The sequence below is a fragment of the Thermobia domestica genome, chromosome 3 (assembly GCF_964235325.1).
Source record: "Thermobia domestica chromosome 3, izTheDome1.hap1.1, whole genome shotgun sequence".
NCBI lineage: Eukaryota > Metazoa > Arthropoda > Insecta > Zygentoma > Lepismatidae > Thermobia > Thermobia domestica.
In genome coordinates this window covers 159,315,603-159,329,766 of record NC_137456.1, presented here as the reverse complement: position 1 = coordinate 159,329,766, position 14,164 = coordinate 159,315,603, and positions in this window count along the sequence as shown.

Here is a 14,164-nt window from a genome sequence, read left to right as displayed (position 1 = left end):
CGAAATAAATGAAAAAATAGACAAGAATAGTCGGGAGATGAGAAGTGAAATAAATGAAAAATTTGACACCTCGAAACGAGAAACCGAATCTCGATTTGAGGTACTAACCAAGAAAATCGACAACATATGTTCGGACTTTGCTTCCTCAATAACTACATTGAGGGAGCAAACGTCTACTGAAATTGATTTGGTCAGATGCGAGGCTCAACAGTCCATAAAGCAACTTCAGCAGGAGACTGAAAGTAAATTAGATCATGTAAATTCTGAAATTGAACAAATGGATACTAAATTGTATAAAATCAACAATAAATTAGAAACACAGCAGGCCGAAATTGATAGTTTAAAGTCAACCTTGTCAGACTTATCATTGGAAACCAAACTGGAAGTAACTGACCAGAAAATTTCGAAAATTCAAAACGAGATAGCAAATATTCAAAAAGAAATGACAAAATCTAGTCACGAAAAATCAGAGGTAACCTATCCTTTCCCCGGTAGCGATTCCTCAGAAATCTTACCCGCTATAACAACTACCCGTGGCGCAGGAAAAGAATATTTAGTGTCAGTTGATGCACGGGATATTGCGACGCACTACCCCATGCATCGGTCAGAACCAAAGTCGTGGTTCAATTCCAATAGTGTGCCGAATCAGTCGAGTGTTGTGACGACTACGGTCACTAGCGTGAGTGCTCCCTCCTTACATGGAGGTATACAATCACATAGCGTGTTGCCGGGAAGAGGAGATGGGTGCCATTCTGAGTCGTTGTTCATGGGTGTGATTGGTCCGGGGATGGAGCCCAACATATTCAATACGACCAACAGAATCCCTTTCACTTACATGGGTAATTATAACACCGCTACGACGTCGTCGGTGGTAAATCCGGTGACGACCCCGATTGTACAGGATAATATGTTAATTCCCACCAACAATTCCCCTACTTATGTTAGTATGAGCTCTAAAGTTTCCCTCCGGGATATTGAACATTTTCCCACTTTCGATGGGAATATTGCGAACTGGTTACCTAGTGTTTTCCTGCTACCTAAAAGGTGAAAGTATCGGAACTCACAATTTCCAAAATCTTAAGCTTTTCAACTGTACTGAGGACAAAAAACGGGAACTTCTATCTCAATACCCAAAGTGAATCTTACACTGTCTCATTTGAGTGCATGAGAGTATGAGTGAGTAGTTAGTTTATTAGTATTAATACATGTTAATTCTATTCAACAAAATTTTGTTATTCAAACAAAATTTTTTTTAACGACGCCGGGGAACTGTAATATGCCATTACAGTCTAATGAGATTATGTTTTTAATAGGAGGGTGCCCGAAATTTTTTGCACCGACTGTACCTGACGTTCAACAAAAAATTTCTGGCTGTTCATATAATTCGTAATATTGTTCATTATTCTATTTCAAATTAACATGGAAAACTGTAAAAAAAAATTATTGGGAATTATAGTTTTGGGAATCAATATCTTCATTTATATTTTAAATTAGTTATAAGTCTTGTATATGGATGTGTATATGGATTATTACAATTCTTACGGTGTCAGTGCTATCTGAAAATATAGATCCACTATTGGACGGAACTCTTCAGATTAAATAACCAATCTAAAATTCGACAGAATTTTCAGGACCACCCTTCACCTCTCTTTTAGATACCTAGGTCCTTCTAAAAACTAGTTTAATCCAGATTTTACCAAATTTTATTCGTTTCAAAGCCCCACCGCCAAAATGCTTAGTTTTGATTGGCTGATAAACCCACGCTATGATATTAGGGCGCAATTATTCCTTTCCATGCCTGAAAATTTGTTGACGACGGCCGACCCGGATCTTCCAGCATATAAAAGGAGAAATTAACTAGAAAAGCTGCATTAAGAAGGTAAAACTAATATAATAATTGAATAAATACCGTCCAGGAAGCTATGGAGCCATAATTTGCCAATTTTTATAGTAAAAAACCGGACTGTAGAGCAGAAATAGGAAGTCAACTCGGTAACGCCATGTTTTGCTGATATAATTAGTGGTGGACAGGTTCTGTGAAGTGCATCAGTTTGCTAGTTGTTCTTAGAAAGAAAAATCTATAAACAGTTTCGGAAGAGTAGTGTTTCTCCCTTAAAATATTCTCATCCTGAAAATTACTCCTTTTAGAGTTACGTTAGGCCTGCCCCACTGCCGTTTGTGTTCGTGTATGTAGTAAATGTGATTTCTTTTGTACTTATTTAGTAATAACATGGCGGTATTTAATTTCTTTGTAGTTAGGATAGTGATCATAATGCACGTGTAAATTTATAGTAAGGCTCCTATCTGACTCCCAAATTGGGAGTACGGCTTCCAGCGGGATGAGTTGAACATTTAGTTTGTTTCCGGGTTCCTGCCCCTTCAGGGCAGGGGTCCTATTGTTAGCTAATACTCCGATATGTCCCCTCAGAGCATTAATCAAACACTCAAGAATGTGATTTAGTGAATACAGGGCCAGTTGGCCCTGTTTCCTTTCTTCCCCTTTCCTTTCATAGAGCCGATTTAAAATGGTAAAATATGAATGTTTTCTGTGTGTATTTATCAGTACAACATGTATTAATGATAGTGATAATTGGTGTGTATTGGCATGATGTGTCTTGTAGTTTAAGTAGTATGTGTATATTTGTAATGTAGTATCAGTGGTAGTGGTAGTTAAGTGATGAAAGAGTGTGTGAGATAATTAAATACGGACAGTGTAGTATTTACTATGCGATAAATTTTTATTACTCCGTCATTAAGTGAACGTAATATAGTATAATAATTCCGTGTACAAGGTCACATTCCGTTGTTCAAGGGTTGATTATATCGTCGCTAGCCCTAGTGTCAAAAGTCAGTACTAACCGCCATTCTTCCGTCGAGGTGCTTAGTGATTTAGTTTTCATGAAATTGACCTTTCTTTCCGAAATAAAACCTAGAAGGTATAATTCACAGCCCATATGAATGTACAGTTAGGTCAAGTGACCCAAAATTAATATATTCTGAAAGTTTCAACATTCTGCATAGTCTAGAAATCGAGATATTTAAGTAAATAAACAATACGTAATTTTTTAACAGAAGTCGGGCGATATGATGCTAGTTCTTCGCTTTGGAATTATATTAGATGTTCATTTTTCTTCGTGGCTGCAGAAGTCCATTGTTGCTGCAGAATTTTATAAACATTAAACATTATCGCAGATAATTCTATTTTCAGTGAATATACGTAGGATTTTTTTCTTTCTTCTTAATAAAGCTACCGAGTATTACATAGTATTGTGTGTGGGATGAAAGAGTCTTGAGTTCGAGTGAGGTTGTCGTGCGGTGATCGGAATGGGAAATGTTTGTAGTGACTATAGATTTTGAAGTGTTATGATGAAATGTGTATATAGGCTGGGCGTAGATAGAGGAAACAGGGTGTTTGTAGAATATAGCGTCGTGGCAAATGAATATTAATGCGAATATGAATATAAAGTATATGAATATTGTAATAAATGAATATAGAATATAGGACACCCATATAGTTAAATATATAGTAGCCCAGTGAATACGTGTTGATATATAGATATTGAATAGACACGGGTAACTACAAACATCTCAGGTTCTGACCCCTGCACCATAATATCACGCGGACCGGAGGGCGATATATAGTCGGACTATGGTAATACTTTGTAGTTTAATGTGTTATAGTAATAATCAACCATAGTAATACCATCTGATAGAATAGGTAGCATCATATAATCGCTGACTAGACATATTGAATAATAAATTATGAAAAGACAGTAGCAGTTATACAACAGGGCTGTAGTGAATTATATTTTTTGGTCGTTTTTTTTAAATAGAATATCCTGCTCCGTGAGATTTTTTTTCTTCACGTTATCTACTCAGGCTAGCTTACAATGTTCATGGAGGCGACAGCTCTGATAGGGTTACAGAATCAAAACAATTAGTTATTGAAATTTATTATCGCGTACCCGGATGTCGACCCCTAGTCCCTTTAAGTATTTTCATTTCTTTTCTTAGTTTAATTAGACGAGGGAAATTAACGACATCCCAGACTGTGGCGTGTCTGCGCAGGGTAGCTATCGGTGAAATTTGGCAATAGAAATCACCGATCCAAAATTCAGTTTATTTAATTTTTTTTTTTATTTCGGCAAATCATTAGTTAGGGATATCTTAGATAATACTTCTATTCTAGTTTCATTACTGTCCTCGAACCTTCTTAGTTTTTCTAAGGGGTCGAACATTTTTTTTTACTTAGAGATTTCAAAATTGGGGACGCAGTTACCTGGTCCCTTTTCCCCCTCTCCTTTTATCCTGCTGGTCTGGGCCGGATACGGGGATCGGATTTCAATCTTACAAGCAAACTCTTGTGGGATTGGGATCTGATGGACACAGAACTTGCATCCTTGGCAGCAGGGCGCCCCTTGAGTCTACGTATTTGAGTAGACCACCCTTTTTGGCATGTTAAGAATATTTTGGCTATGGATTTTGTTGAGAGCGAAATTCGACTTCTATCTTTGTAGCGTTAGTTATTTCTCACTTAAGTCTTTGGCGCCCCTATTCTTCGTCTTCCTTCTTCTCTATCTCTCTCTCTGTCTTCATTTCTTCAAGTTTTTTTTTTAATTTTTTCAACCTCCCCCCCCCCCGATTTTGAACTTGTTGCTTACAATTTATTTAACGTACAACTCTGATCTGAAATTACCAGCTGAGACGTTGCAAGACACGATTCATGGATAAAGTAGATAGTGATTGGGTCCTCCATCACATTTTGACCTATCGCTGAAATGAACAAAGACTTAGTATTTGACGACACTTCGATTACGTTCTTTCACCGTCGTTCCTCTTAAGTTTTTTTTTAATCCATTGGTCACTTTCTTTTGGTGTTGGTTTTCGATTACTTTGTAGTTAACCTGGGCCCAGAAATTGTATGTTGGTTTATCTAGTTATATCTTTAGAAATGCTCTGTGTTACGTGCCTGCCTTCCAAAGTTTTTTTTTCATTATTTAAGCACGAATTGAATATATAAAAGTGAAAAAATTTATAGATGCGCGGTATCAGGTAGAAAAGCGATTTTCTTTTTCATATGTAATGTCGGAAGTCATTTGTTTTGGGACAATGTTTGCAACCTTGTAAAAATTTTATTATTGGGGTGATTAATTTAAATGTGTGCGCATTTATTGAATATAAATATATATAGAGAGAGAGAAATGAATACGTCGAGATGTATATGTAATTAGTATGTGAATATGATTTTAAAGTAAAAGTATGATATTAAATGTATTATGAATATATGTAAGAGCGCTCGTGTCTGTCCCCCTAAACGTGTATTGGTTGCTATATTTTGCCAGTGAGCTTTCCGACGTATGTAAGAATGTAGATTTTGTTAAGAATACCGCCGTGCACTCAAGTAATTTTTCCTTTTCTTTTGAATAAATGTAATTAATAACCTCTGTAATTATGTAATGGCATGTATTGAAAAGTAACGGCAGGTCTAAACATAACTCACCTCATAACGCATATTATCCCTGAACTACCAACCAAAAACCATTGTGGAAAGTGTACCTTGAATCCTTATCACCTGCATATGTATCCTGTGACTTGACCAGTTTTTTTTTTATCCTCAATTTGAACCATCATACTCCGTACATCTGTGTACATCTGTGGACTAACGTTTTCTTTCACCACAAAATTGTAATTTATCTTAGAACGTCAGATTGGTACATCTCTCTTAATCCCATATATAATTTCCCCTTCAGCACTGTACTCTGACAGTGGTACTTTCAATCTGCACTTTCAATCACCTTTAGTCGCATGATTAATGTAGAGATTAATGAAATGCACTTTCCCAGCTTGAAAACATGAATTGAACACTGTTCAGTCGTTGGCGAACACATGGATTCCAGAACCACTGGCAAGCCCATACGCAACTTTGGCAGAAGATAGATCGACTTCTTTTTGCAATTGATCCATGTATCGATCCTGTCGAACTATCGTACACCTTCTACGATTTCCACCATGCACATGCCCAACTGTATAGCTTCAGCTATTATTTGAATTGGAAAATGACGCATTCTGATATATTCACAATGCATACAATCTCTTACTTTTCGTAAATAAGTGGATAGTGTACGTGCTTTTTGCGAGGGAGACCGCGGTTTCATTCTCGGCGACAACTCATGTCGTTCAGATCCCACGTTAAGCTGTAACTCTACATCTCACATAGGTTCGCTGCTGAGGAAAACACTAAATTGAATTCCAAAATTAAAAAAAAAAAAATTTTCGTTATCTTAAAGTGAATGATAGAGCTACCGCGATCATAATTTCTTAGACTCGTGTTTCTAAAACACTTTTCAAGTAGGAATAGCTTTGATTAGTGAGAATGTTCTATGGAGCACAATACTCTTGTCTTCTTGGAAAACAAATTTTGTTTATATATATATATATATATATATATATATATATATATATATATATATATATATATTTATATATATATAAAAGCATACTTATAATTTTAATATACTATTATTTACAATAACTTTAATTATTGTTTTATATTTGTGCTACAAATAAAGGTCTACATGGTTGTCGGACAAATCTGATGCAAATATATCAAATATATGGCTTCTCATTCAGCATGAAAAGAAATGGAGATGACTAAAATTAAGCTGCTATGGACTATAGGAAGCGGAAGAGAAACATTGAATGTCGCCGAAATGAGAGACAGGTAGTAATAACGACGAAACTGAATATCTTTCAAAGAGGAAAGCAAGCAAATCAAAAGTAAAATATCAACAACAAGAACGATGCAAAAATTATGAAAGATCATAAGCAAAGTTTCTATCGGGAATGAAGTATTTTCAACTTAGCAGAGTGTTGTTATGTCAGAAATAGTACAATAAAATAGCGATTCGGATACCGGAAAGGTGCATAAAAGTAAAAAGCAGAATAGGAAAGACTGATTACTCCTGTGGATGATATTTTGTGCGTTATTATCGCGCGCAAGGCAAGACAAGAGAGTAAAATAATAAAGAACAATACCAACCCGTTATAGTTCAGTTGCAGTTGACGTAAAGGTCAATAATGAATACGTGATCAACATTCAATCATTTAATGCAGTGAGCATAGCAGACCAAAGGAAGCTGATCACATGTGTCCCTGCAACATCCATCTGTAAATCCTGTTTCGAAATAATATTCGAAAAGTGTTTAATATGCCCTAGAATTTCCACAGAAATAGCCAAATTTGAAGGACGCATAGTAGATCAGAGTTTTGAATCGCCTTGCAGAAAACTGGTAATCAGCACATTTCTAAAGACGAAGATCTCACGTAGCCATACTAATGCTGGATGATAAGAACAATGTAAAGGTGATGAAATTAATCAAGTTTTTGAATGGATAAGAGAAGAACACATCCAAGATTGTACAAGGCCTATACATTACGCAGGAATCAACTTCTTGCAGAACTTGGCGCCGTCAGGAGCAGTCGAATTGTAAAGATCAACATCCTTGTTTGCTGCCCATGAGTAAACTAGAACACAATACGTTCCCTCCAAATTGGGTCATAAAACTTGCTCCAAGAAGATTTACAAATCGCGTTTGTTCATTTTCTCTGATTTACCTGCATTGCTTTCACATTACGGAATCAGCGGTTATATTCGCTGGAAAGTGATTACTGGGCTGTTAAGCAAGAGCATAAATGTGTGGAAGCAGTGTGTCCATCCATTCCAATAACCAGCATATGAATGTGTCGTGACGGCAATTGAACCGATGAGATCAAACATCTTCTTGCAGCGCTTAATGCAAAGAATTATGCCAGAAGGTAACTCTTTATCAAAACTGAAATAAACTGTATTAATAATGTGCTCTGGGATCAACTTGTGCTTTGCAATTAAAGATATGATTTCATTAACAATGTCTAAGGTGGTTGTTTCAACAATTTCGGCATCAACGTCGACTCTCGTAGTAACTTTATGTGTAATCTTATGCGAAACTATTTTCTTTTTTCGTTAGAACCATTTGATCCAGAATTTGGGAGTTGTAAATGGTAAGGTATTGTGTGGATTTATTTATTTCTTAATATTAATTGCCCAGATGCGTGTTGTTAGGTCGTTAATAATTGCATTGTATTGTCTCATTGCGATGAAATGTTCACGTACACTATAATTAAGTCATAAGGGATGCTGGCGATTGAAAGGGCTTGTGAGTGTATTTTCAAATTTTTGCAAGACTGTCTTATATTTTATTTTGCATTTTGTGCCATAACAATGGCGATTTTCAGATACCATGTCTTGTCAATTGCGAATCCAGGACAACAGAGCTGGGGACGTTTCGTGTCTCTGAGATGCTTGGTTCAGGTCGTGTATGCATCAGCCAAGTGATTGTCGTGGATTTTGTGCACCTTTTCTGTAGTCGTTGTGGAGCACTAAACAAACTGCTACTTATGTGTGCTCAACGACTGGTAGACTTCATTTTGACAGCAATATCTCTTCTCCTGGTAACGCTGGATCATCACTGAAACAACTTTCAATATTCCTGTCATCTGTGCCATAGCCATACATCACATCTCTGTTTTGTAGCACACACGTCACCTGGTTTTGTTCACATTTCCGTGCGAAATATGCAAGTCTTTTCTTAAAGTCATATATACTATACAAAATGAAACCTTTATTATTACGGAATCTCATTGTTCCCGTGCCACTCACTATTTCCGTTTTGGACAGGTTTCTGTTGCATACAGATTGTATTGAATTTCCTATCCTTCGTGTGGTTGGTAGGGTAATTTTGGTTTGTTTACTTTCAATTTTTGGTACGTATTCAGTTTTACCGTCATTATTGCTTTTTTTTCTAATTCGACAAAGTTCAAATTTTCCTCTTCCGTAGGTACGCCTTTCTACTCCATAGCAGCTTACATTTTACTGATTTCCATTTATTTTCATGCACAATCAGACGCTGTATGTTTTAATCGGATTTGTGCTACAACTAAGGAAAGAAAGCTCACAAAACGTTTATTTTATAATTGAAAAATATCAGAAATATTTTTATAATAATACATTTAAAGGGGCTATTAGAATTAATATGACAATTATCTTATTAAATTTTGTAATCTTTTATTTCTATAACTTAATATTTGTTTAAGACTCTGGATTTAAAGAGTAATGATCAGTTCAATAGAAATTTATTATTATTTTTTGCCTTTGCTTGGACCAGTGTTGAATCTAGAAAGACTAAGATTTGAAAACTACTTCTGTTCCATTGACTACAATTTTGAGAAAGAACTTTCAGGTAGATAAACCTTTACGACACTTTCTAACAGAATGTTCACTTTGCACGATAATATTGTACTGTAAAGAAGTTCTACCTTAATTTGACTATATCTCGTGTGTGTTATTTTCTCACTCAGTTTTGTAATCTTTTAATGACAATAACGCTTGAAGAGCATACTCTTCTCTGATAATAGGCGCAAGGATCCTAGTATCCTGTTAAAACATATTTATAGTTAAGCAGGTCCGGAGTCATGTGAATAAAAGCAATAAATGAATATTCGTGTATATCCTAACAATTGTCATGCGGGAAAAATACAATATTATTCCACAGATAGTACTCTACTTAGTACTGAGCCTTTACTGCAACGGCACTGGTCACCTAATTTTACTTCTCCATCCTGATTGCCACAGAACATGTATATTGTAGTAATATCCAAACAATGTGGTTGCTTCTTTTGTCACACACGTCCATGTAATTCATTTTCAGTACACTTCGTTCGTATTACCGATGTTCTTCTCTTTGACTTTTTTCATCACCAACTCTGTTTTCTCGATTTAAACCAATGACACTAAACGATATAATCCAAATAATTTATTCTCCTAAAATACAAAATATTAGGTTTGGAAAGAATGGGAGCGAAAGAAATACAACTCAAACTGATATAGCTACTCCAATGTACTTGTTACATTGAACATCCGTGCTCTTTTGAAAGTTACGTTATTACAGTATCGTTCCCTCTCTCTTCTTATATCTGCTTACCTTGTTTGCTTAGAATTAAGGTAGTAGCATATGTATCCCTCCGCAGATAAGAGATCCTGGTAGTCACAGCAATTGAAGTGTTTACCGTCTATGGAGCATTCTATAAACACATCTTCACATCGTCTGTCAATAAAAAAGAAGATAACCCTTTTACATCTTCATGGCCTATCTGAATAAGTACGGAGCTCTATAATATTTCTATTTGCACCATATTTACTTTCCTTCCTCCCTCGTGGCAATATGGTAAAGATACGAGTGGAGATCACGATGAAAGCTGATATGGTTTGGATCCAATGCTAAGTTTTAGGTCCACGTCCAGATAGCCTTGCTTCTGCACGGGACACTGAACTGTATTTTCTTTATTAGTAAAGTCAAACCAAATCAGAGCGAGGAACTGCTAGAATTTGGTAACAAAATACATATGTTTCTTCCTTCGTCTTTCTTAGAAAGACCAGGTGAGTAGTGTTTTTTCTTTTACTTTCGCAGCAGAATTTGTGGATTAGAACTAATATTAGTAGTGCACTATTCAAATTTTATTTTACGGTTATAATTATTCTTACAAAAATATAAAAGTAACCAACAAAGTTCTGTCGCTTTATGTGGAGATCTGTGTTCAATTGTCACTCACACCGTGAGTTGAACGCGAATGGAGATAAGGCGACGGTCAGTTGTTGGTGTGGGTATATCCAACATACTACCTAATTGTGGCGGTTCAGTTACACCGTGAACGTGCAAAAGGACAGAGTGAACATGGGACCGCAACGGAACATCCATAATGGCATGCATTATGTCGAATTCAAACTGGGGTAAACGCCGCTGCAGCGGGGCGGAAGATATGCCAGGCCTTTTGATGAGTGTGTCGTGACTACGCGGACAGTGCAGCGGTGGTTTAACAAGTTTAAAGACGGTGACGAAACACTCGAAGATGTACCAGTGCCGGAAGAACAAGACATGTACACAATGAAGATCTTCAGGCAGCAATTGAGGTGAACAGTGGCCAAACATGTGAGGAACTGGGACTACAATTCATTGTGAGTGGAGAAACCATCCCATGAAGCGGTTCCTAAACAGCCGAAACCAGCACTACACCAGAAGAAAGTCCTGCTATGTGTTTGGTGGACTACTCGTGACATCATGCATCGGGAACTGCTACCAGCTTGATAGAGCATCAATGCAACTGTGTAGTGTCAACGGTTTAGCTGTATCCAAGAAAACTTAAAACTCTGGAGCCAGCATTTCTGAACAGAGATGGTCATTTTTCCTAACCCTCCCTCACCCTCACCCTCAATTGACGCCCCTCACCATCACCCTCCATCACACTCACCCTCCATTGATGTCCTCCCCTCACCCTCCCTCACACTCACCCTCCATTGACGCCCTCCACTCACCCTCCCTCACACTCATCCTCCATTGACGCCCTCACACTCACCCTCCCTCACACTCACCCTCCATTGACGCCCTCCACTCACCCTCCCTCACGCTCACCCTCCATTGACGCCCTCCACTCACCCTCTCTCACACTCACCCTCTATTGACGCCCTCACACTTACCCTCCCTCACACTCACCCTCCATTGACGCCCTCACACTCACCCTCCCTCACACTTACCCTCAATTACTTTATCGCCCTCACCCTCCAACGCCCTCACTCTCAACTACTAAAATGAGCGTGAGGTGAGGGTGAGGGCGGCCCTCATGAGGGCAAAACCCTAAAGATGAACAGATCATGTGATGCTTTGTATTTACCAAGAATTCGTGGTATTTACGAATGAAGACACAGCACAGAGGGATAAAATAATTCTTGGAAATGCTGTCTGTTGTCACAAAGCAATAGCATTTTTGCACCAGTTACTGCTGTCCACATCGAAGGAAGGTATGAATGTGCATTACAGTTAGAAAAAAAAAGAAAAAAAAGCTGAAGCAATGAATATAACATTTTCGCACTTTTCTTTCTTCTTCCTGGCCGGAGTCTATATGAATAGTTAACAGAGTACAAGTAACTTTTTAAACAAAATATAACACTTGTTATTATCCTGGTGCACCTTTGGTCCACGTGGTACCGGGTTCGAATCCTGATGGGCGAAGTTTTAAACGCATTACGATAATTAAGATTCCACCTTAAACTGTAGGTGTAGGTCTGGTATAACACTGGTGGTGAAAAGGGCCGATAAACTCAAAACCTTTGTAAATCAGTAATCGAGTAAAGTTTGGCCTTTACATTCTACAATGCTTCTATAGAATATTGTATTAATATGACCGCAGTAAGAAATGGAAAAAGAAATAGTGGCAAGCAGGAGAAAAGGCAGGCAGGTATTGAAGAAAGAAAAAGAATACTGTCTCCTAAAAGTATTTTTCAAGCAATGTTCTGTTTGGCCTACTGCATTATAATTTTCATAATGTATGTTGGCTATTTCATTTTATTTTATTATGTTCGTAAATAAATAAAATAAATAAATAAATAAATTTGTAAACATACATTATGAAAACCATAATGGACTAAGCCAAATAGAGCATTGCTTGAAAAGTACTTTTAGGAGACAGTCTCCCTGTACTGACAGAAACCCATCGGTTCGGAGAAGAAATCTTACTGTTTCAACAGAGCTAGTGATGTAGTGCATGTTAAAGCGAGAGATATTATTATTATTATTATTATTATTATTATTATTATTATTATTATTATTATTATTATTATTATTATTATTATAAAATATTTTTATCGCCTTATTCCTTATCAATTTCGATTGCAACTAGCATGAGAAATTCTCAATTTTGAAAATCAGATTTTTAAAACTAAAGTTAACCCGGATTTTTTTCTTTTAAATCTGAAATGGAATAGATGAATTCACGTCTGAGTTTGAACCCAAGAAATATGGCTATAAGGAAACCTCACAAAATATGCACCATACTACATCAAAATAAAATTTAAAAAAAAAAGCTTTTCCGATGGCAATCGTAGAACACATTTACAAACTAATAGTAGAGCCACTTGTACACCATGTGAAGTATGCGGAATCTTGCTGAGGTTTTCCGCTTCAAACTTGCTCTGTTTCAGAGATTTTAACCATACCAAAACTGTTCTTTTTCGGCTTGGGAACCCCAAAATTACTCGTTTTTTTAAAAAAGTGTATATATTAACTGTACAAAAATTTTCAATAAGTTACCTGACTTTCTAAAACAAAACAAATCATATTCTATGTTTAAATCGGATCTTCACGAGTTCTTAGTAGATAAATGTTACTACTCGGTAAATGAGTTTTTTGAAGATAATATATAAATGTTTTTTTCCTTTGTTAATTATATTATGATTGTATAAGCTTATAAAAGTCATAGTTATGTATGTATTATTTTATCTAAGTTTTTTTTCTATACCATATATGTAATTATTTTGTAATTTTGACAACTGTATGCGTGCTCGAGAATACTCTCATTTGTATGCAAAACAGGCAAATAAATACCATTCTATCTGTGTAGCTGTGTAGATTTGAATTCGACATGGACAATATACCGATTGAAGATTTGGTCTTAAGTGTGATAGTAATGCATACAATTGTATTAGGCGTATATTACTACACGCTAATGGGAGAAAGAAACGGACGTGGATGAGTTACTGGATCCGGCGTCATCATTGACACGGGATTTATTCCACTCTTTTTTCCAGAACTAAGACTACAAGGCTCATTATCGTACCAAATTTTGTTTTCGTTCCTTATCCATTAGTTCTTTTTCGTTTCTCACCAGTATTAACGTTCATTGCATCCATTTCTTATATGCAAGAGTGCATAAAATTATGTTTACTAGTATAATATGTCACAAAATAATAGGAGAGGTATCAAAACGGATATCACAGGAAAAAATAGATGTAGAAATGAGAAGTTCCCATCCTATCTTAGATTGTGGAGAATATAAATACTAACGTGTCCATACAAAAATTTGCTGAAACTACAAAATGTTGGTACTCACGACTAAAGCAAAACCACAAGTTATCTTCCGTGAAATAAAAGAGCTTGGGCCAATGTTAGAAAAAACCTTATCTATAGCATATGTACATATGGGAAATAGAGAACCATATAGAGCCAAAAAGGAAAAAAATGTGAAACTATCAACTCAGTTTATTTTTTTTTTCAACTGTCAGTTATCTAGGACCGCA